Raw genomic sequence first — 24,387 nt, 5'->3', positions numbered from 1 at the left:
ATGTACGTCCTCACTCAAAGGGTTAACAAAAAACTCACTACTCAAAGGGTTAAAGATGAAGTGGCTAGAAGCAGAGGAGATGGGGGTGGAGGGAATCCAGGAGGGAGTCTCCCCAGTATCTGAAGAAGTAGTGACCCTCCCAGGCAGGGAGAATGCAGGGAGGACTCAGGATGGACAGAGGAGTCAGTAGGTCCACAGAAGCCAGAGATGGCAGAGCCAGCTGGAGGGTCAGGCTCAAACTGACCTCTGTTTAGAGGGTGTGTGTGGACTTGGAATATCCTCGGAAAATCCTGAACGTGGTCGTCGGGGTGAGAACAACAACCACCCAGGTGTCTGGGGGCTCCAATTCCCCTTGCTACCCCTCCCCTCAGATGGTCAACGGGCAACCTCGGCCCACGGAACAGAAAATTCTAATTATTTTGGGATGATGAAACTCTCTGTTTGCTTGGGACCTGAATGAAACCTTGATGTCCTGAATAGGGTAAAATTATTTCCTTAGTCTAAAATCCAGGGAGATTGATCGCAAAAGTGATAATAAAAAGAATCAGGCTGGTTTACTAATATTGTGTGTATGTGTGTTAAGCCTCACGATTGGGTGATATTTTATATGTAAAGTGCTTAAATATTTAAGATAATTTGTCACATTGGGTGAGCGCTTAGCCTTGGAATTCCGGCTACAATGGAGTTGAGAAATTAATTTTAGATTTGCAATTTTAAGTTGAAAAGCACAAGATAATTTACCCGAGTCCCAGCAAGATGGGAGTGTTTAAGGGAATGTGAGAATCCCCCCCATTAAGTTTATTTATGAGGTTGACGTGGGCCCGTTTAAGTATTTAAGAGTACTTTCCATGTTAATGAGGCAGAGACTGTTGCTTAAAAAGAAGCCAAATGCATTCAATTTACGAACGCGTTTCGAACTATACTGCTCGCAAAAATCAGGGGATGCTGTATAGTTTCCTATTTATTTTGAAATATCCCCTGATTTTTGTGAGCGGTATACTTAAAGAAATTTCGTCCACTCACTTGTTAAAACTTCCTCTTAAAATGTTATGGAATAGGCCCTGGTCGGTTGGCTCAGTGGTAGAGCGTTGGCCTGGCGTGCGGGAGTCCTGGGTTCAATTCCCAGCCAGGGCACACAGGAGAAGCGCCCATCTACTTCTCCACCCCTCCCCCTCTCCTTCCTCTCTGTCTCTCTCTTCCCCTCCCGCAGCCAAGGCTCCATTGGAGCAAAGTTGGCCCGGGCGCTGAGGATGGCTCTGTGGCCTCTGCCTCAGGCGCTAGAATGGCTCTGATTGTGGCAGAGCGACGCCCCCAGATGGGCAGAGCATCGCCCCCTGGTGGGCGTGCCGGGTGGATCCTGGTCGGGCACATGCGGGAGTCTGTCTGACTGCCTCCCTGTTTCAAGCTCTGGAAAAATACAAAAAAAAAAAAATGTTATGGAATAGTAGATTTATAAATAGGACATTGAAATTTTTCCATGGAACTTCAAAGCTTTGAAGAGGCGGAAAACAACCAAACAAAATAAAACAGCATGTTTTGCCGTGTTCGCTTTAATATGTGGACGATTAAAAAAGAACCAAAGTAAGACAAATCATGGTGCATCCATTGACTTTTGTCGGGGTGGACGACAATGTTCAGGCATCCAAACCTGGGGGCTGAGTGATTATCGGGTGATGGTGCGCCCAGGTCTCTCTGGGCAGCATGGGTGGGGTTGGGTTGGGGGCACCAAAACTGGTCAGCTGAAACCAGAGGGGCTCAAAGCATCCTGGGGAGGGGGAGCTTGTTCGAAGCTAGTCCTGAGTGTGGACACCGGGAACCACGTGACCTGGAACGGAGCCTTTTTAAGGGACTGGAATGCACACCTGTGTACAGACCACCTGTGTACCTTTCAGAGGCAGGGACGGAGGGTGCACTTGACCCGCGTCAGAGAGGGAGGGGCCTGTGGTGGGGAGGGCACCGTGGCGAGGGGGACGGTGAACGGGGTGGGGGGGGCGCTCGAAGGTAAGGACCTGGGGTGGTCCTACAATGCTGACCACGACCGGGAAGTAAGGTGTGTGTTTACCCGAACCCCTTGATACCTGGTTAAAACAAGACAGGCCATAACAGGGCAGACAGAGGACGGAAGAGACAAGCACTGGCGAGGAGATACGGTTCTAACCTGACCTCCTCCGCCCCGGACCTCCGAGGCGGCTCTTCTGATGCAAATCGCCCACCTGAGTCGGTGAGGAAGTCCAGGCTGGTCCAGCTCAGGAGGAGGCTGGTCAGTTTTCTGGGTGGCCATGATCCTGAGTGTCCTTGCCTCCCTCGGGCCCTCCTGCTGTCAGTGTTCAACCCTCACTGAGCCACAGTGACCACGGCCGGCATGACGGGAAACTTTCATTTCTAGATCTTCTGTCTGCAGGTGGATTCTCTATTTTAAGACGTTACTGGTTTTTTTCTGTCAAAAGCTGATTGAAAGTCAGCAACTCTCCCCTCTTTACCTAAGCAGTTAATTCCCTGGTCCCGGCTTTCCCCCAACCCCCCACCGCTCGTTTGTTCAAGCCATTAAGGCTGTTAGAGTTTGATAAGGCTGATGTCCTAAGGGACCACCCTTCACTTTGATGTTGGCAGTTCCGACTGCTCTCTTGGGTGCCCCCCAGGGCGGCATGAAGGAAACCCCTCCCCTGCCTCCAACGGGAGGGCGAGCCATGGAGGACCCTCCACACTGCCAATCTGTCTTCTTACGCCGACCACCCGTTCCTGGACGGCTTTTCTGCTTTCTCTCCTTGGTGGGATGCAGCGAGCCAGGGGGTGGAGGGGAGGAAGTTCAAGTTCATCTTGAATAACAACAGCTTGTGTGGCGTATGAAGCCTCTTTCTGAAGCCAGAATGTCTGAGTGTAAAACACACAGGGGCCACTCACCTCCCAGGTGACCTGGAGCCGGTCACTGAACCGCCCAGTGTCTCAATTCCCTCATCTGTCAAGTGGAGACACTAATGGTCCCCACCGTACGGCGATGTTGAGAGATCTGACTTTAAAGCAAGTTTAGGAGGGGACACCCATTCGAGGTTAACTCTATGGGGAAGGACTCAATGACCCAGGAGAGACACTCAGGGCATCACTCTTTCCTGTCCTACCGCCTCCAGGGCGGTTTCTGTTCCTTACAGAATTACGTCAGTGTGCACACAAACGTCCACTGGCCCCTCCGTGTGTGAGCAGACACCACCCCTTCCAAGGCCCAGATCTTCAGAGACTAGCGTTGCGACTCTTCACGTTGTCCTGGGAAAACACCTGGGTCCCCAGCTCCTAGGTGCCAATGCAGACCCCTGACCTCGTGGAATGGACTGGAAGCCATGCCCCCCGAGGGGGGAAACTCAGCCTTCAGATCTCTGTCCCAGGGAGTGGCTCCCATCTGATGAATACTTTCATCCTCGGGGGCTGTGATTCAGATGGCCAGAAGTCGGTCTTTATAAACAGAGCCCCTTCTTCCTGCACTCCTTCGGCTTCCGGGAGAGTGTTCCGATGTGTCTGCATGCGTTGCGGTCACACATTCCCCTGTTCTTCCGTTGAGTCATGTTTGCTGGGAACACAACGTTAGAATCAAGACACGGCATTACTTCTTTCTCTGGTTTAGTTTCTGTTGATTTTGCAGTGAAGAGCCTGAACGGGAGTGGCCCCCTCACTCCCAAATAGATCCATGATCTGTGCACGCACGTGGGTATGGGTGTGCTGTTGCCCCATCCGGTCAGAGCCTTCACCCTGCGGCACGATGGCCCTTTGATAAAAGGGCTCTTCCAGACCCAGGATCCTGACACTGTCACCTTCACAAGCGTCTCCTCTGCCCTTCATGGATCTCGTAACCAGTACAGATGCTCTGCCTGATGGACATCCCAGAGAGGGCAAGGGGTGGCCATGCAGACTGGCCAGCCGGTCCAGGTGCAACAGGCAGGCTCGCCACCTGCAGGAGGCTGACGGCACCTGGCCGAGGCCGCCTGCCCCCATCTCCTGCAGGCTGCCCAGCCTGTCCCCTGTCCTCTGTACCCAGCCTGGAGCCCTTCACCGGCCAAGGTCTCCCTGTGGGGCTGGCATGTGGGGTGAATGTAGTCGGAGAATTAGAGCAACTTGAACTTCAAGGGGATATCCACCTGCTCCTGCTTTTCCTTCTGATTGTAGCTGGGCTGAACGGGCACCTTTTCCAGCCTGGACACTCAATACCTTGCTTGTCCTTGATGTGAAGTACCTGCTATATATATGTGTGTGGCAATTATAGTATATGTATGAATATTATAGGTATAGATATAGGTAGGTAAATATTAGATATATATAGATAGAGAGCAAGTATTATGATGCTGCTCCATTTCATGGACGAAATGACCCCCACAAGGTAAATGGAATGTCACCACCCAGCAACATAAAGTGAGCTGTGAGCAGCTTATTAATCACAGAGTAGCTCTATACTTAAGTTTCTGGAGCCCCAGGTACAACAGCGAGTGCCGTGAATGTTTCTATCAGAAATAAAAGTTTTCTCCAGTAAAATTTGGGACCACATAACAGATCTGTCAACACAATCTGACCAATTTAATACCCTTGGCAGCCAACAGTGCCTGGTTCGTTTTTATTCAACTCACTAGGAAAAAAAAAAGAAACCGTGAAATCGAGTGGGTCTTAACCAACGGCTTCTGGGGATCAAAGCGAAGCCTGCCTCTTAGTCCCACCTGATTTCATGAAAGTCAGGCGGCACGACTTCGCTATAAATCAAAGATTAGAGCGTGTTCCCGCTTTGGCTCAGACGACGAGGAGACAAAGGGGTGGATTAAGTTGACAGATGTACAGGGAAATCTCCTCGGCGTCCCCCACGTGGTGCCAGGAGACTGGTTATTGAAGAGACGGACGCGGTTCTAGGAGGGAGGGACCCCTCAAGAAGTCTTGATCTGCGGACCCGCTGCTCACCAGGAGGGGCACGGAGCACACTCATGAATTCCCACATCCCGGGGGGCAGCTTGGTGCCCTGCAGGCACCCCAGCCTGTAACGTGGCTGAACGTGAGCCAGTTCTAGGATCGCAAGACGTCCAAGCGCAGAAGGGGTCGTAGGGCCAGCACAGATTGCTACCTATCTCTCTCTCTCTCCCTTCCTCTGGGGTCCCTAGGTCAAAGGGACCAGGTATAGCAGAACCAAGCTGGAGATTGTAGGCGCAGCCCCTAGGAGGTGGGAGGGGAGAGGGGTTCAGGCGGACTGGTTCTTTTCCATTTCAAGAGGATGTTGAAGTTTGGATTTTTATATGAAATTTTCCAGTTTTTAGATTTTTGATAACCCCATCAGAGCATCTTTCTTTCCCTCCAATAAATGCAGTGAGCCAAGAAAAGAAGGGTGCAGGTGGGTCCAGCCCCTTGGTCATCAATCTGTAACCTTGCTTCCATCTCTTGGCAAAAGGTTCTGTTTCTTCCCTGAGACTTGAGCTGTGCTCACGGCTCTGGAGGAGGCTGAGGGCAGGGACCGGCTCGGTGGTCGTTGTTTTAAACTCCTTTACTCTTTGATGGAGGAGGTTATGATCAGAGGCTCTGTGTTTGCCTTGCGTACATTGTGGGTTCGGTTCTCTGGGCAGACTGAGGTTTTTGCATTAGCCCCTTCTTCTACGTCAGTGAAGGAAGTGGACATAGACTATGGGTGTCTATGTCCCACTACTGGTCAGGGTGTCTCAGCCAGCCTGCCCACCTGAGGTTGATTCGGGTCAGCATGTCTCCCGACGATCAATGACAAGGAGGTGGGTGTCGGGAGACCCCGGAACCAATGCGGGGGTCTGGAGCTCACGTCGGCATTGGGGAGCACACCTGTGGCTCACAGGGTCAAGGGCAGGGAGAGTCCCTGAGTCAGAAGCAAAGCGTGCGAGTTAGACAACCTTTGAGGGAGCAGTCGCTTCTGCCGAGAGCCTCAGCCAGCCTGGGATGACTTCCCTGGTCACACTCCCTCCTCCCTCCTGTCTTTCGCTGGCCTCCCAGGACCAAGCCTAGCTGGCAGCCGGGGACACAGCGCCCATCCGTGGTGTCCACTCAGCTCACACCTCCGTGGAGGGAGTGGAGCACAGGAAAATGTGGAGGCGGGATCTGGAGGGGACCACCCGCCACCCTCCCAGCTCAAGGACAACCAGGAGGTCGGGGTTTTAGAACGGACCCGTGTGGCTCACGGCCCAGGGGAGACCGCTGCCCAGTGAGGGCTCCAGGCTGGAAGCTGGTGTCTTTTTGTGGAAAGGGAGGGGTCACAAGGGCTGACGTGGTCAAGACACATGGGTTCTGCCCCGAGACGCTCAGAGCAGGAGCAGAGACGTAGCAGAATCCTCACCGTGAGAGTCAAACAATCTGAGTGTCGCCCACGTCTTCCCGACGCCTGGCCCAGGGCCGAGCTATCGGTTCATTCATCAACAGACATTTTCTTCCTCCCGCTACAGGATGGGCAGGGGGCAGGGGGCAGGGAACAAGGGGGTGGTTCTGTGCACATCAGGCCTGGTCCCCAGTTCCAGGGCCTTAGAGTGTGGCGTCCTGACTCACAAACTGGTGAAGCTATTGATGATATTGCAAAAAATTAAAGTAGAACAGACAATAACGGACTGTCTCATTTATTGTGTGTTTGGTACTGTTTCGTGAAATGTTTGGTTTCGGCTTGAGTATGTGTGCTTGCGGGTCTCGGGCAGAAAGACTCAGCAGCCCACGATATCCGCAGGACAGAAGGCTTGTTCTTTCACACGGGAATGAGTGGGTCAGAAAGAGGGGCTATGGGTCAGCTCCTCCGTAATCAAGAGAAACACCCCGTCCCCACCGCCACGCAGTCAGGGAAATCTCACGATGCATTTAGATGTCATCTGCTTGGTCACGTATTGACTTCTTCTAATTATAAAAATACTATTTGTCATGTGCCGTTTGTGGACTCCTCCACTGACTGTCCCGTAGATATCGATTTTATGTTTGTGAGACAGTAAATAGAAGGAAAAAAACAAAACAAAACCAGATGGTGTCGTTCCCTTAAATGAGGGGAGGAGCAGTCAGGGCCAGAAGGCCTTCCACACCTGCCTCGTGACAAATGACCGGGTGGCACCATGATATCCCGTCCTGCAGAGTGGGGGGTGTGTGTCAGACTATAGCCCGGTCCTGAGCTTGAACGGGACGTGTCCAGGTGCCACTACTGAGTTGGGGGCCTGGGTTTCACCACGCTCTCGACATCCCTGTGAATGTTGGAACTGATAACCTGAGTCCGTGTTTGTTACCCAGAAGACAGGCCAGGCCAGGGGACATGCGTCATATCTGCGGGTGCTCCCTATTCCAAACAGGCACTTCCTGCGTGTGTCTGTGGGTTCCAGGTCCTGCCGTATCCACCTGCGCAGGTCAGGACACAAGGAGAGGCTCCTCACCCTAAAAACAGACCACGTTAACGTGCTCTGAACCCTGCCGTGGGACACTCACTATGCATTTTAACTTGATACAGATCGTGATTGAAAATATAAACGAAAGCTTTTGACAAAACACTTCTGTTTCAGGCGTTTCGTTGGCCGAGACTCTGTTCCTCCCGCTGGCTCAGGCCTGTCCTCCCTCCAGCTGTCATCAAATACATTTTATTTAAATAGGCTTGCTTTAGCCTGTCCTGTGGTGGCGCAGTGGATAAAGCTTCAACCTGGAACACTGAGGTAGCCGGTTCGAAACCCTGGGCTTGCCTGGTCAAGGCACATATGGGAGTTGGTGCTTCCTGGTCCTCCCCCCTTTCTTTCTTTCTTTCTCTCTCTCTCCTCTCTCTCCTCTCTCTCCTCTCTCCCCCCCCTCTCTCTCTCCCTCTCACTCTCTCTCTCTCCTCTCTAAAAAAAATTTAAAAATAAAAACACAGAATAAGTGCTGGTGAGGATGTGGAGAAAAGGGAACCCTCCTGCACTGCTGGTGGGAATGCAGACTGGTGCAGCCACTGTGGAAAACAGTATGGAGATTCCTCAAAAAACTGAAAATCGAACTGCCTTTTGACCCAGCTATCCCACTTTTAGGAATATACCCCAAGGACACCATAGAACGGCTCCAAAAGGAGAAATGCACCCCCATGTTTGTGGCAGCATTGTTCACAATAGCGAACATCTGGAAACAGCCCAAGTGTCCGTCAGAGGACGAGTGGATTAAAAAGCTTTGGTACATATATACTATGGAATACTACTCAGCCATAAGAAATGATGACATCGGATCATTTACAATAACATGGATGGACCTTGACAACATTATACGGAGTGAAATAACTAAATCAGAAAAAAAACTAAGATGAATCCATACATAGAAGGGACATAAAAATGAGACTCAGAGACATGAACAAGAATGTGATGGCAACAGAGGTGGGGGTGGGGGCAGGGGGGATGGGGTGAAGAAGTAGAGAGGGGTTGGGGGAGGGGAGGGGCACAAAGAAAACCAGATAGAAGGTGACAGAAGACAATTTAACTTTGGGGGAGGGGTATACAGCACAATCAAATGTCAAAATAATCTAGAGATATTTTCTCAACATATGTACCCTGATTTATCAATGTCACTGCATTAAATTTAATAAATAAAAAAAAAAATGAAAAAAAATAAGTAAATAGGCTTGCTTTTCTTACATGCGTGTTTCCTGCTGGTTTGTCCCAAGCCAAGAAGATCCCCGAGAAACAACACATTCCACATTCCATGTGCTAATGCTACTTTTCCTCTAACAGGATTAGAAGAAAGCTCACTGTTGAAATAAAAACAAAGCTTAAAGGCAAATGTAGCAAGATAGTAACAGTCCTGAGGGCTCGGTGGTAGATGCATGGGTGTTCACTTTACAACGATTTCAACTTTTTTTTATTTTAACTTTTACAATTAAAGGGTGGAAAATAAAAAAATGCTTAAGGAACAAACCCCGGGTCCCCGACACCCTCTCTCCGCTCCGTGTTGCGGTACACGGCCCATCTTACTAATTACTCCTCACCTTCGTAATTTTTTTTCTCCCCTTACGGCCTGTTGGCTAATAAACACTGCCATGTGTGCTGTTAGCCACGCAGCCTGTTCTTTAAGTTAACGCCCATTTCTGCTTGAGTAAATGTTCTGGGCCTGGGTGCCACCCAGGACCCTCTGGGTCAGAATCTCCATCTGCCCGGTGCAAACACGGTGACTGCCTGGGTTCCATCGCAGGAGCGGTGTAAGGGGAGCAGGGGCAGAGCCCAGCACATTCTGAGAGTGGACAGGCCACCCGCCCAGTGGGGGAGGGGCACTGCCTTGCTTCTGAGGACACATTTCACATGGTAGTCGGGGGGTCAGGATTGGATGTACGCACAGCAATTTCTAGTTCTGAAGCCCACATGTTTCTGACCCTTAGCATATTCTGATGCCTGTTTTATTAAAGTTGCATCTTACCGTGTTAATAACTAGAGTTGTCATAAATACAGTTCCCTCTCTAGAACTGCAAACATTGCCTGTCGTTACTAAACGTCGAGGACATCCTCTTATCTGCAAAGTTTAAATGTGGCTTACTGTGTCAGTGACGTGATATGCAAGCATCTCTCCGGTTTTTAGTTTTTTTTTAAAAAAAGTTTTATGTTTGAAGTACAGTTGACCTTCAATGCTACTTTATATGAATTTCCGGTGGACAGCATCTCATCTTTTTAAATTTTGGTGATTCTGCATTGTGCTATCCGAGGCCGAAAACTGTAATTAAAAATTAATAATAACGTCATTCCTGGCCCCTCCAATTATGGTGAAAATGCTCGCCTGCAGAGACGATCACGGTTCTCCTTCGCGTCAGTCCCATTGAGGGGAACGTCTCCTCCTGCGCGTGGTTCATGTTCACGGTCTGTGTCCCGGGTCCGTGGACCTGCGGTCACCCCGTCCAGGTCGCTGTCCTTGCTCCTGTCAGTGATGGAACCCGTGCCTTTAACCGGACGTTCTGAACGGAGCCCGGCAGGGGCAGTGAAGGGAGGAAATGAGGGGCCTTTGGCGAAAGGTTGGGGTGGGGGTCACTCCGGTATGTTCTGAAGCCCGTGTGTGTCTCAGTTTCGCTTTCCATCGATGGGTCCCGTAAGAGCAGTGATGCTTCCGGGGAAGGGGTGGGGGGAGTGTGCACAACCTTTGTCCAAGATGAAGATGCCCCCCCCTTCCCGGTAAACCAGCACGGAAAGGGGTTAACTGAAGGCAGGGCTGGGACCTCCTTTGCAACCAGGTGACCTCGTCACAGGTCCTGCTGTCTGGATTTTCCAGCTGTGTTACTTAGAGCCTCAGTTTCCCTGGATGTCCATGGGAGGTGACCACAGCAGAAGTCCCTGGGCTCTTTTCGGGCAGAAAAACAACACAACGTTAACAAAAACAGACTTGCCAGACGCTATCGGGACGGAAGTGTGGGCACGGTGCCTGGCCGTAGTTCCCCGTCCTCCCATCCTCCTGCGCGAGGACAGGATCGGTTGCCATGGCAGCCGCCACCCGCCCGTGGAGCAGAACTCTCGTCTAGTCACAGAGGCTGCTCTGGAGTCTGACAGACTTCACACCATCTCTAGGAATTTATCATTTTAAGCATTAAATCAGCAGGTTATGTGCTGTGATTAAACATGTTCAAATGTGTGCACTGGGCTTACTTCTCAAAGCCTAGAATATCCAACAAAACGAGCGAGGAGTCAGAAAGAAATACGGGCTAGAAATAAAGGATGATGTAGTCCAGGTCCCAGGGGCTGCTCCTAAGAGGGCGCGGTGGGTGTGATTTTCCAGGTGGGCGTGGCTCCGTCGCTTGGTGCACGAGGCCTGGAGAGGGCAAGTCACCAACCAAAACCAAGCACCAGTTTGCGTATGGCACCCACGTGGTTGTTTCCTGGGATGGAGTGGCATTTGTGCGGCAGCGTTGATACGAAAATCCTGAGTGCCTTGGGGATGGTGGGGGGTGTCAGTGACTCCCGGGTTCCTGGAAAGGAAGAGAGAGTTCTGGAAACAAACATGTGGTATCCACACCCCAGCTCTGCCCTAACTAGCTGTGCCACCACAGACAAGGGCCTTAACCTCTCTGTGCCCCAGTTTCCTCAAGTGTCAACATGGGGAGCACATGACTGCCCATTTTCTGAGGTTCTTACGAAAATAAAGCCTGGAGACCGACCCTGGCCGTGGCGAGGTTTTGGTGAGTGCCGAGTGTGGTTGTGATCTTTTCCCTCCTCACTCTTGCCGTGAGCCCTGTCGGTGCAGGACTGTCCTGGATCCCGGGCGCTGTAGAGCCACTGGGTGACACAGGCTGGATGCGTCTTGCGGGCGGATGTGTCCCCAGTCAGGGCAAATCTGTGCGTGTTCACAAATGGCTTCGATGCAGGACAGAGGTTTTTAACATTCTCAACCCAACTGGCTTTTTCCTAAAAGCGTGCTGGTTAGTTTCTTTGAACATTTTAAAATTTTTCTTTTTTAGCGGCAGTTGGCATACAATATTGTATTGCTTTCAGGTGTGCATCATCGTGGCTGGACGTTTACAAAGTGTGTGATACCAGTGAGTCTAGTACCCGCCTGGCTTGGCACGTGGCTAGCACGATACTGTTGGCTGTGTTCCCTGTGCTGGACTTGGTTACTTTCAATGGGGCAGCAACGCTGGGTGGTTTTTCTGTCCCTTACAGTCATCAACGGGGCTGAGCCCACCCCAGGCGGTCAGTTTAGTCTGGGGGCGGAGGCTTGTGTTTATCTGAGGACGTGGATTCCTGACCTTGGTGAGACACTAGCCGCATTAATATCACTCAGCTACATCCAATGCCTCTTTCTCCACCACGACTGTCATCCACTCCACACCCCCTCATCCCTCCCCTGGACACGGGTCCTGTCTGATGCTCCCGTCGGCACAAACTTCCCCAGCTCTCCTGGCTCTGGGACTCGGTGCAGGTGGTTGGCCTCTTCAGGTGGTTAGCAAGCTCCCGGCACCTGCCGCCTCTGAGCCAACGTGGCCTCCTGGGTCATGGCTCCCTTCCCTTATCCCCGTTCCCCAACCAGACTTAACCCTTGGAGGCCCTGCCCACCACCTTCCAGAATGTCGTGACCCCTGCTGTCTGGGGCTGGGCCGCCCTTCCTCGCGGGCCGTCTCGCCGTTCGCTTCTCCCTCTCTCTAGTTCACCCTTCAGGAGTCACTGTCGGGGTCCCCTCCTCCAGAAAGAGTTCCCCGAGCCTTCCTAAGACTGCCTGTGCTCTGCTGCAGTGAGGCGTGCCCCGCCGCTCTGGGCTGGGTGCTCTGGCTGTTGCAATGGGCATGGGACAAAAACTGCGGACACTCTAGGTGGACCCTGGTCCAAAGTTATACAGTCTGTTCTATTCCTCAGCTGATGCAGGACCCAGACTCCCCCTCTGCCCGGAGCTGGGAAATGCCAGCTGTCAAGATGGCTTTGGATGCCCGAGCTGGCATTGCTCCCTCACACCTTGGCCAAAAAGTGGGGGGACATCCACACTGTCCCCAAACCTCTAAGGGAGAAGTCCTGGCCACCTCGTTTCCTTTCCAGGGCAGAGGTGTGGCTATTGCCACTCATGAGATTCAGTCACACTTTTCTTTCCTTAGGGTTCCGAGGGTCACGCTGCTGCCCAGTTCTCTCAGGGTCCCTCCTCCAACCTCCTCCACCCGCAGACCCCGACTGCAGCGCCAAGGGCGTGTCGTTAATTCCTTCTACTCTTGCTGTAGGAACGCCTGACAGGAGTGGATGTAGTCACCGCGGCATCCCCCACATCCCTAAAAAAGGCTTCGTGACGTGAGAAGGTCTGGCGTCCAGGCCTGCTCTGAGGGCATTCCGGGGGGGGGGGGGTTCGCTGTGACACAGCCCGTGAGCGCCCCCCGCTGGACTCCGGTCATCCCAGAGCCTTCCGTGTTCTGTGCGTCAACATCTCGGGAGCTGTCTTTGTTCTCCGGGAAATGATGAACTGCAGAAGTCATCACTGGTCCTCTATCAGTGCTCTCCAAACGAGGAGATGAGTGAATGATCTTGCTTTGATAGATGCACAGAATTGCAGAAGCGGGGGGTTGGGGGGGTCCTCCTCCCTTTCTAGGGCCCAAAGCCATCACCGGGCAACAGATGCACACACTGTTTTCATCCAAGTGACATTCAAAACATGCTTTTTTCTTTTGAGGCCCGAGGATCAGCGCCCCCAACCCCACCCCCACACACATCTAGAGCTGCCTTGGAGTCCAATGGGAAGCCAAGGCTGCAGTAATTAATTTGTTCTCTGCGTCTGTTACCTGCATGATACATCGAATGCCCCTCACCTCCTGGGAGGTAATTAATCATAAACTTGGCAGTGTGACCAGGCTTGATAAGGTTGCCTCGTGGATGCGCCCGGGCTGGATGGGGACCTTGGAAGATGTTCCAGGGCTCCCTTCAAAAACTATTCAAGACGTTTAATGAAGGCTTTTTTTTTTCCTCCTCCCTGTATTTCTCTTGGAGGAAAAAAAAAACAAACCCACACAAACCAATAACAAAAAACATAGCCAATAGCTTTTTTCCTCCCAATTGCTAACACTTTCCCAAATCCTCTATCTCTTTAATGGAAAAGAAAGATTTCTGTCTTGCCTCCTATTTATTTACAAGATGTAAGAAGCGGGTGCACCAACCTATGTACCCCCCAAAACAAAAGCCCATTGTAAAGGACAAAATGTCCCACTTAGAACAAAAGAGCTCGTCTCCCCCTTCCTCCCGGCTGACCCGGAACCTCGCTGACAAGGCAGAGTACCTGACAAGCCGCTCTTTAGGGGGAAACACACAAGCAAAAGAAAAGGCTTCACAGATTTGTCCAGCAGTCCCAAGCTCTGCTTGAATGTGCCTCGGGTCACACTTAAAAAGCCACAGTGGTCCAAGCAAGGTCACCCCCCATGAAGTTCCTGAAGTTGGACTGGAAACAATTTGTCTCCATTATCTTTCTCTGCAGGTGGGTGCTGGCAGGGAATAGGGGTCAGTTTGGAAAGTGAGCACCGACGTTGCTTTGTGGGGTCCTCGGTGACTTATCGTTGAGCTGAGTCCCTGTGATGGGGAAGCTGAGCATGGTGAGATGTCTGGCGGGCTTCTTTGTCCCAGTGAGGAAGAGCCCGTTCCTGAGGGCATGTGGACCTCACCAGTGGACACCTCCCCTTTCATCCATGGCATCTCTCTAAATACAGCTGCCAGGGGACGGCGCCCGGCCGGGCAGCTGCCGTCACTCACAAATGGGAAGAACGAGAAAGCGTGCCACCTTCTTGACGCACAGGGATGAGACATGCCTCGGGGAAAAGCAGAGAAACCTTCATCGGGCTTTGCAGGGGCCGGGACGCCCAGCCCGCTGTGGGTCTGCCGGGGTTCCCGAAGCCCCACACATCCCACAGAACACATGGACGCGCTGCCCGGCCGGCCATCCCGTCCCATCCTCACAACGCTGTGGAGCGTGCGTTTTCAACGATGAAGTCCTATCTGATGAGCACTTGCAAATTTCATAGGCTTTTACACTTTTTTCATGATGCAGCTATTACCGTATGCTGAAAATCAGCCACCCTCCCAAAGCTGCTCTCAAGGGGAGAGCAGGGCTAATCTTTCCTAAGGGGGTTCTTCCGGAAAACTCTGCTCTGAGCAAGGAAACCTGTCCTTCAAATATAATTTCAAAATAACATTTACTATTGGATCATATTTAATACGATGTATCACTCGACTTTCTGTTTCCAGCAAGGCTGCCTCCAGTGGCACTGCGAAGTAGGCATTAGAAACACCCACAGCTTTGGGCCTGACCTGTGGTGGCGCAGTGGATAAAGCATCGACCTGGAAATGATGAGGTCACCAGTTCGAAACCCTGGGCTTGCCTGGTCAAGGCACATATGGGAGTTGATGCTTCCTGCTCCTCCCCCCTTCTCTCTCTCTCTCTCCTTTCTAAAAATGAATAAAAAAATAAAATAAAAAAAACATGCTGACTTGTTTAAAAAAAAAAAAAAAAAAAAAAAAAAGAAACACCCACAGCTTCCTTAAGACACTGTGCCGGAGAATTTTCTGATCAACGTAGGCGCCTGTGATGACTCCAGCTATGCATGGCGCCCCCTGGAGCTGTCTAGCACAGACTTGCCCAGCTGCGGTGCTGGCCCACGGCCGGCCCTGCCTCATAGAGAGGGTTTCACTGTGGACACTCTGACTGTGACATTTCCCAGCATCGTGTGATGATTTATTTCGTCCCAGAAGCGGGAATGGAACTGGTGTCCCCAGGCTTTACCCACCATATGCGTCCTTGTCTCTCGTGCCATCATTTTGCTCTTGTTTACTCTGACTCACACGTGCGTGTTGATACATAGCGATCAGTCACCCCTTGATGAAGCGATGAGCGTGATGTCCGTGCTGCATGCCAGAAACACACCCGGGTAATTAAGACACAGACTTGACTCTCTCCTTCACTTACCGAGTTTCCATTGAACACGGCTTCCATCGCTTAGCTCAACTTCATCGTTTCTCGAGTTGGTGCGCACCCTCATCGAGCGCCTCAGCGTCTGGGGGGAAAGCTAGCTCCAAATCAGCCCCAACCTGATCTGGTTGGCATTCCTTGGCTTCTGACTGCTTTCTGCTTTAGGGCGGAATGACCAACCTAAACGCCAACATTTATTTTACCTAAAGCAAGTGGTCGTTGTTCAGTGCTTAGACAGCTCTGAAATCTAGAACGTCGCCTCCTTGAACACCTGGCTTGGATGTTCAAATGATGAAGGTGGACTTCCTTTCCAATTCTAATTTAGAATGGGCGTATAGGATAGGACACAATGATGCCAACCTCAGGTCTCATGAATCAGTTGTGGTATAGTAACGATACTCCTTGTTGTTGGATTTCAGCTCAGCGAGCGACCTTTCTCTTTGAAGGCTGGGCTCGGTGTTCTGGACGGCCCCAGGTGAGTAGGACATCTAGGTGGCCGCCCTCTTTGAAGCAGAGTGTGGAAATGAAATTGTCTCTCGTGGTGTAGGGCCTGTTCAAGTGACATCTCCAAGGTCAGTGCCAAGGTCGCGGGGCCATGTGGCCATCCTGTGTTTAAATCAGTAAGAACCTGAACATCGTCTCAGATTTCCCGTTGCTGTTTTGCTCCTGCTTCTGCATGAGGCTCTGCCTGTGCTCACATCACACACACACACACACACACACACACACACACACACACACTAAATCACATCTGATCCGAGTACGGTTGTCCACATGTTGATACACGTGTTCCTCAGGTCCCCTGTTGACCTGAGGACAGCTGCTTCCACACAAACCTCCGTGATAATGCCGCCGTGTCTCTGACCTGGGGAGTTAGTGCAGGGGATGCCACTCTAACTTCTCAACGTGCATCACCACGATGACAGAGCAGGTTTCCATTTCCCCCTTCTTTCCTGAATCACAACGTGATGCTGTTTGAGTTTGAGCGCTGGGGAAAATCCTCACAGCCACCCTGGGTTCCCGGGACTGTCTCCCAAGGCGCCGGAGCTGGCCTTTTCTCTACGTCAGTCACTGTGCCTGCATGAACACCACGGGTCTGTCTGGTCGGTGAGGTTCGGCCAAGGGCTTGGCTGGAGAGCAAGGCTAAAGGACTCCATAAAATAGAGAAATGACCTGGAAGTTCTGCTATCTTGAAATTTGTGGGCTTCCTCTTAGAGTGGCAGGTGACCTGAGGGATCTAAGGAGAGGAAGGAGGATGGGAATGCAGAGGTCTCTGCCTCATCTCAGCCCAGACTTTTAAGCACAAAGCCTTCCTTTAGAATTTATTTGAGTCTTGCCTGATCTGTGATGGCGCAGCGGATAGAGCATCAACCTGGAATGCTGAGGTTGCCAGTTTGAAACTCTGGGTTTGCCCAGTCCAGGCACAGATGAGAGTTGATGCTTCCTGTTCCTCCCCCCTTCTCTCTCTCCCCACTTCTCTAAAAAATAAAATCTTAAAAAAAAAAAAAAAGAATTTATCTGAGTCTCTGCATCTCCCCTTTTGGGACAATGGGATAAGTCCCACATCATTAAAATCTCATGTGAGTCTATTTCCTCGAGTCAGGTGAGCGGGGACAGAAAGGACTATAAAGACAGGAGGGAGGTCCAGGCATAGAAGGACACTCCCAGACAGAATTGAAACAAGCATCTTCCCACGCATGACAATCAGAGTTAGATGCACACCGAGGGACAGCAGTGGGCATCTCAGCATGTCTGAGACCCTATGAAATGTGAGTTCCAAGGGTCCCCAGGGGTCTCGGATTCCAACCCACAGCTCATTCTTGTAACCGAAGGAAGTCAACGTCCCTTCTGGTTACACGGTGCTGGCCACCACACCCTGGTCCATGCGCGTGTACGTGTCTCGTTACTTTCCTTCCCCGTGAAGCCATGCAGGGCCAGCAAGTGAGCGGTCTTTTTTTTTTTTTTTTGTATTTTTCCAAAGTGAGAAACTGTGGCGGGGTGGGGCAGAGAGACAGAGACAGACTCCTGCATGCACACGACCGGGATCCACCCGGCATGCCCACCAGGGGGCGATGCTCTGCCCATCTGGGGTGTTGCTCCGTTGCAACTGGAGCCATTCTAGTGCCTGAGACAGAGGCCATGGAGCCATCCTCAGCACCAGGGCCAGCTTTGCTCCAATGGAGCCATGGCTGCGGGAGGGGAAGAGAGAGATAGAGAGGAAGGAGAGGAGGAAGGGTGGAGAAGCAGATGGGTGCTTCTCCTGTGTGCCCTGGCCGGGAATTGAACCCAAGACTTCCACATGCTGGGCCGACACTCTACCGCTGAGTTAACTAGTCAGGGGCTGGGAACGGCCTTTTTAAACTGGAAGAAAAGACTGGTGGTCAGCACCTTGGATGGGCCGGTTTTCTGTGTCCACATGTTGTCCAGACAGGCCTGTTTTTCCTCACAGTGCTGAATTCTCTTGTGCGGTGCACATCAGCTGGGACGCACCTGTGTGGCCAATGGAAAAAAATCAAGGCTTCTAGCACATTAAAAAAAGAAAAAAATCAGGAATCACTGTTTTAGTGCATTGTGTCTCCTCTATATCTTTACCCAGGAAAGGTAAACCCACCTGCACCCTCTGAAAACAGCAACCTAGCTCAGCCCTGTGCCCTCAAAACACGGTCTGACTGGAAATGGGAAGGAACGACTTTGTCTGCTCTTCAGAATAGGAAAGTGGGACAGGCGACAGGAGATCAATTTTACATCCAAGAGGTTTTTTCTCGGGCTTTTTTTTTTTAATGGGATAATGTGTGTCTCCGCTGCTGCCGTGGCCTTTTAATGAAGGAATCATGCATTATGCAAACATTAACATTTAAAACAGTCATGCGCCAGTTAGTTAGTTCCCCTCTAAGAATATGGACCTGAGTTAGGACTTTCTTATCATGGCGACAGTGCCTTTACCAGAATGAAACCACCAGGGTTCTGTCTCGGGTGTGGGCTCCCCCCATCAGAGAGAAACCGTCTTCCTGGTGTGTGTGTGTGTGTGTGTGTGTGTGTGTGTGTGTGTGTGTGTGTGTGTGACATTATCAGCGGGTGAAATGTGACTGCCATACACCTTGTAGTCACCTCCCGCCACCACCCCAGGGGTGAGTGCACCAAACCCATTCTGCTGAAGAAATGACATCAGCATCATATATCTATTTTTATTTTTATTTTTGCTCCTAGATCAAGAGAGAGCCCAAAACACAGCTGCTGTGGGGGCTTGTTATTTAAAATGAATAAATACCCCAACAGGAGGGCTAAATAATGCAATGCATACACACATACACACACACACACACACACACAAATATGTTTCTAATTATTTAACAGCCATCTCCTGAACCTTTTCATTTTGCAGAACGGGAAGTCTCTGCCCATGAAACAACCACCCTCCATTCTTCTCTCCCCTGGTGCCTGGTGCCCACCGTCCATCCGTCCACTTTCTGTCTCTGTGGACTGGACTCCTCAGGGGACCTCTAGAAGTGAAATCACAAGAGTTGTCCACCTGGGGCTGGTTTGGGTCATGGTAAGTCCAAAGTCCTCACACATCATCTGTTGTATTATCTCATTTGCCATGTGAACCGGTTCCGGGAGGCAGGTCTTCCTTACAGAGGAGCATACGGAGGCTCAGCCACCTGTCGGAGGGTCCTGTAACCACAGAAGACAGGGCTGGGATTCCCAGTCCCTTCTTAAATGATGCCCCAGCTCTTCCTCAGCCAGCCGGGGCTTTTAAAACCAGGGGACCTGCTGGGAGGTCCGCAGGATCTCCAAGATGGTCTGCTGTTCTCTCACGATGGTGTTCACATTTAGATTTTATTTCAATGCTGGGATTCCTTCTTTTTATTTTTCTTTTATGTGGAGACGAGCAGGGCTGAAGTGCAAATACCTCATCGCACTTCTCATCTAATGTGTCGTGCACCCGCTGGGCTGTAGGAATCCCTGCGATCAGTGAATTGACTTCCTCCCTCCTTGGCCCCCCCCCCCGCCCCAAACATCCATTGGCTGAACCTGTGCAGGTAGGTTTCTTTCTGGGCTCTCGGTTCTGTTCCATGGGTCTACATACCAATGCGGTCCTCTATTATGTTCAATAAAACATTGAGAACAGGAGAGACCCTCAGATTCCAAATTCTTTTTAACATGGTAGAAGGAAAGACCCCCGATTCTGACAACCCAAGGAGACCCGTTTGTGGCTGGGAGGTGGGAGGGGGCACAGCTGTGGCTTCAAGCCTGAGGTCACCTAAGAGTTCCAACTGCTTTTGCAGACCTGCCTGTGTTGCTGTAGGTACGGTGCATTTCTTCTCGTGGCTGTACTGTGTTCCTTAACGTGCCTGGGTATCGATTTATCTACCCCTCCCGTTAACCTCGCGGTTCTGAGATCATTTTTCTTATCCGTGTTTATCTGTCACCCAATGCAACAGTGACTCTGGGTCCGTCCCCCAAGTCCAGATCTACTGTGAGTAAAGACCACACACAGAGGCTTCCTCTCACTCATTCATCTGACCCCTCTAGCGTGCTACCCAGAGTGGCCAAGCCACATGTCCTTGGTCCCCAGCAGCTCAAGGGGAGTCCCCGCCTCTCTGCTCTCGGTGTGAATCCTGTGATTTTCAACCTTTTTACATTTGTGTATCTGGGCCGATGCGTGCAAAATTCATCAATCTGATCACAAAGACTAAGGCCCCCCACCCCCTCAAGAGGGTGATTTATGGAAATTTGAGAAGAAACCAGGAACATGTAGTAAGGTTTGGGCTGAATTCTCATAATGTGTGTCTGAAAATACGCCGTCAGCTACCCGGGGTGCCGAAAGGCTGGCTTCCTGTTTCTTTGAACTCAGCTGTCTTTACTTTTGGAGTTTAGTTGAAACAGTCAACAGAACAAAAAACATCAAATGCAAGGCCCTGGGGACTGTTACGTAGGAGAGCAGTGGAGGTGAATTCCTGGGATGCTGTTGGCCACGTCAACCAGCGTTCCTCATGAACGGAGCTAGAGGCCAGAAATGGGTTTGCACCCTCTTCCGTATATGAAATGCACACACTTTGCCTTGTTTTTTCAGATTGATATTCCTGTCCACACCCTTGTCCGTCGTTCTCATCTGAAATGATTTCCGCCAAGCTTGTATTTTCTACACACCGTTCTGAGGTGAGTTGTTAACCCAAAGTCAAGGATGCTCTGGCCGCCTCTGTTGGGAGCACATTTTCTCTTGTCCGGTTGCTGCTTCACTCCTTTCATGGGTGTGATGTCATCCCGGAGCAGTGCCGGCTGTGTGCCTGCAGCAGAGGGGGTGGCCAGACGGTGTGTTAGGGTGATGGGACCCCCGGGGTGCGGGGAGGCCGGGCTTGCTTCTGCCCCATAGTCCGGTCATCGACCTGTAGAACGAGGAAGTTCAGAGACATTTCAAGGTGCGGCGGCATTCCTTGTCCGAACGCCAGCTCCTGCGAAGCATTGTTAGTATTTAATGCACTCTTCCTTGTCCATGTTTCAATTACAGTTGGCATTCACGATTACATTAGTTCCAGATACACGACATAATGATGAGACGTCTATATCGCTGACGAAGGGATCCCTCCGATAAAGTCTAGCCCCCATCGTACATGACACACATTATTACGACATCGTTGACTGTTTTCCCCGTGCCGTACTTCACATCCCTGTGTCTATCCTGGGGCCACCAATCTGTACTTCCCAATCTCTTCCTCTCTATCTCTCTCCCAGTTCTCCAACCCCCTCCCATCTGCCAACCCTCAGTTCTGTTCTCTGTGTCTAGGAGTCTGTCTCTGGGATGTTTCTTCATTGACCTGGTGTTGTAGATTCCCCATGGTATTGGTCTTTCTCTGTCTGACTCGTCTCACTGAGCCCAGTACCCACTAGGTCCATCCATGCTGTCGCAAATGATGAGGTGAGATTTCATTTCTCCCTATGGCCGTGTCATCCTCCAGTATACATATGTGCCACCTCTTCTTCATCCACTCACCTGTTCACGGGTACCCACGTTGCTTCCGCGCCTTGGCTGTTCTAAGGAACACCCGTGGTGAACCCAGGGGTGCATGCACCTGTCTTTCCGAATTGGCATTTTGGAATCCCTTAGGATAAAAACCCAGGCGTGGAATCGCTGGGTCACGTGGTTCGTTCTGTTTTTCACATCAATGTCGGATGTTTCTTTTTTATTTATTTATTTTAGAGAGGAGAGGTGGGGTGAGAGAGGGAAAGAGAGAAGGGGAGGAGCAGGAAGCATCAACTCTCACATGTGCCTGACCAGGCAAGCCCAGGTTTTGAACCGGTGACAACAGGGTTTGTTTGTTTGTTTTTGGGGTTTTTTTGTATTTTTCTGAAGCTGGAAATGGGTAGGCAGTCAGACAGACTCCCGCATATGCCCGACTGGGATCCACCCAGCATGCCCACCAGGGGGCAATGCTCTGTCCCTCCGGGGCGTCGCTCTGTCGCGACCAGAGCCACTCTAGCGCCTGGGGCAGAGGCCAAGGAGCCATCCCCAGCACCCAGGCCATCTTTTGCTCCAATGGAGCCTCGGCTGCGGGAGGGGAAGAGAGAGACAGAGAGGAAGGAGAGGGGGAGGGGTGGAGAAGCAGATGGGCGCTTCTCCTGGGTGCCCTGGCTGGGAATCAAACCCTGGACTTCCACATGCTGGGCTGACACTCCACCACTGAGCCAACCGGCCAGGGCCGACAACAGGGTTTTAGGTTGACACTGTATACACTGCGCCACCACAGGTCAGGCCAATGTCGGATATTTCAAAGTATGTGGGGCAAGAAATAAGACAGGTGGGCTCCCTTTCATGGCCAGCGTGGGGCGCACAGTGGTGTTTCCCATTCACTGACATGATGTACTGACATGAGCACTTTTATTTTCACAAAAACAAAAGAATGCAGAATGTATAGAATGAACAGGAGAAGAGAGCTGTCAGAGGTGTGGGTTCTGTGAGAACAAGGTGTCACGAGGCAGCCCTCTCCGTGGTCCTGAACCTGAACCCGCCTGCACGTTCAGGAATCACCTCCACCTGACAAGGTCCCTGGTGCGCTCGATGGGACAGAGAGGCATTATAAGTATTCATGCAGGGCACACTCGTGTTGTTATCAGAAGATGATATTTTCCCCCCTTTTGACCAAGGAGCACTATAGCTTTGTGACAGAGAAGTATCAGAATATAGGAAGTAGGGATTTAAAGTGTTTTCCATAACTACAGACATCTTTCTGCAGCAAAACCTCACCGTCCAGATGACATTCTGGACATCGCCTGGGACATCTTCTATGTCTTTGTGCACATGCATGCATGCACGTACGCGTGCACACACACACTCAGAGGCCCGCAGAAGCCAGCAGCACCCAGACCAGGAGAGAGGTGAGACCCAGGGAGACGAGATGAGGGAATAAGCCCAGGTCCCGAGAGGTTATTTGCCGGCTTGCAATAGGCCTCTTTCAAAGCCTCCTTCGGGAGAACTATCTCCTAGTGTTGGGAAACGGGAGTTGCACGTTCTGTTGTAGGACGGATGGCAGGGAAGACCACGTACTCGGGAACGTGGCTCCCACTCAGCCTGGTACCGTAGAGACGGAGGGCGTGGGCAGGGAGCCACAGGCCTGATCTGCAGAGGGACAGGCATGGCTGACTCCACAAAGATTGCTTTTATGAGGGAGACTGTCTGGAGGGTGGGGGGGTTAAGGAGAAGCTGACGGGAGGTTAGTAGAGTGAAGAATAAAAATGAGCCTTCACTTGTTATGACATTTTGATGCTTGGGCGGAAACGGATCAGCAATGACACATTTTTTTTTCCTGTGACAGCAGAGTGTTTGGATCCTTTCTTTCTAACTGACCTCCTCTCCCCTCACCACTTTGGGGTCAGCCCTGACCGTCCACACAGAGCCCTTTGGGCGACCGGAGCATCCCAGCAGCTGCCGTCGTTTTGAAATTATTCTGTCCCATTTTATCAACTGCAGACCACAGGATGCTAGTGAGGCTATGGCCGCAGGGCTTCATAGCGCAGTGCTTTTGGTTTGTTTGTTTTTTTGTATTTTTTGGAAGCGAGAAGCGGAGATGCAGTCAGACAGACTCCCGCATGTGCCCAACCAGGATCCACCCGGCATGCCCACCAGGGGGCAATGCTCTGCCCATCTGGACCATTGCTCCACTGCAATTGGAGCCATTCTAGTGCCTGAGGTGGAGGCCATGGAGCTGTCCTCAGTGCCTAGACCAACTTTGCTCCAGTGGAGCCTTGGCTGTGGGAGGGGAAGAGGAGATGAAGAGGAAGAACAGGGGGAAGGGTGGAGAAGCAGATGGGGGCTTCTCCCGTGTGCCCTGGCTGGGAATGGAACCTGGGACTTCCACATGCAGGACTGATGCTGTACCACTGAGCCAGTCAGCCAGGGCCCATATGCAGTTTTCTTTTGGAAATCCTGGGCTTCATTTATTTTTGCCAACATATTTATTCAAATTTAATTTCTATGCAAATGATTCCCCATTCCCCTTGGCCCCCTCGGTACCTGTGAAAGCTGCCACATGGCCACCAGTGCCTGGAATTTCTTGTTGGAGAATTAATTATTCCAGAATTAAACATGGCCTGTGGCAACGCCCCTCCTCTGACCCGTCACTCATTCAGAACTGACAATGACAGGGCATCCGCCATCTCGGCAGAAGCACAGTGATCTGGGTCAAACCACCCCAGCCGAAGGTGTGTCTTTTCCCATGACCGCTCGTGACTGGATACTGGAGAGTTCATGAGTGACATGATTTGAAGAAGGGAGGACACTGGGTAGAACAGTCCCCTCTGTAGATATTTCAATGAGGTCACTCCAACCAAGTGGCTGTTTTCTGGTCTTCAAGTGACAAGGTCCCCAATAGGAGCATAATGGTAGAAACAGGTCTTTCTGAGTGAGCCAACATGGCACGTTCTGTGCCTCTGAGTATGTGCTCAGTGGTAGCCACTCTAGATCTCTGGGGGTCACTGTCTTGAGTGTGGGATCATGGACATGACCCCGTGATCGCTGGCTTGAGCAAAGGGTAATTC

The 24,387-nt window shown here is 51.3% G+C and overlaps 1 protein-coding gene across 1 annotated transcript in view; it reads right to left on the bottom strand.

The window, feature by feature from the left end:
- The window catches only part of LOC136322512 (uncharacterized), a 138,731-nt gene that overhangs the window by 27,144 nt on the left and 87,200 nt on the right, over positions 1 to 24,387 (bottom strand).

Source organism: Saccopteryx bilineata, chromosome 2 (genome assembly GCF_036850765.1).
Source record: "Saccopteryx bilineata isolate mSacBil1 chromosome 2, mSacBil1_pri_phased_curated, whole genome shotgun sequence".
Classification (NCBI taxonomy): Eukaryota; Metazoa; Chordata; class Mammalia; order Chiroptera; family Emballonuridae; genus Saccopteryx; species Saccopteryx bilineata.
This window is presented reverse-complemented; position numbering and strand designations above follow the sequence as displayed.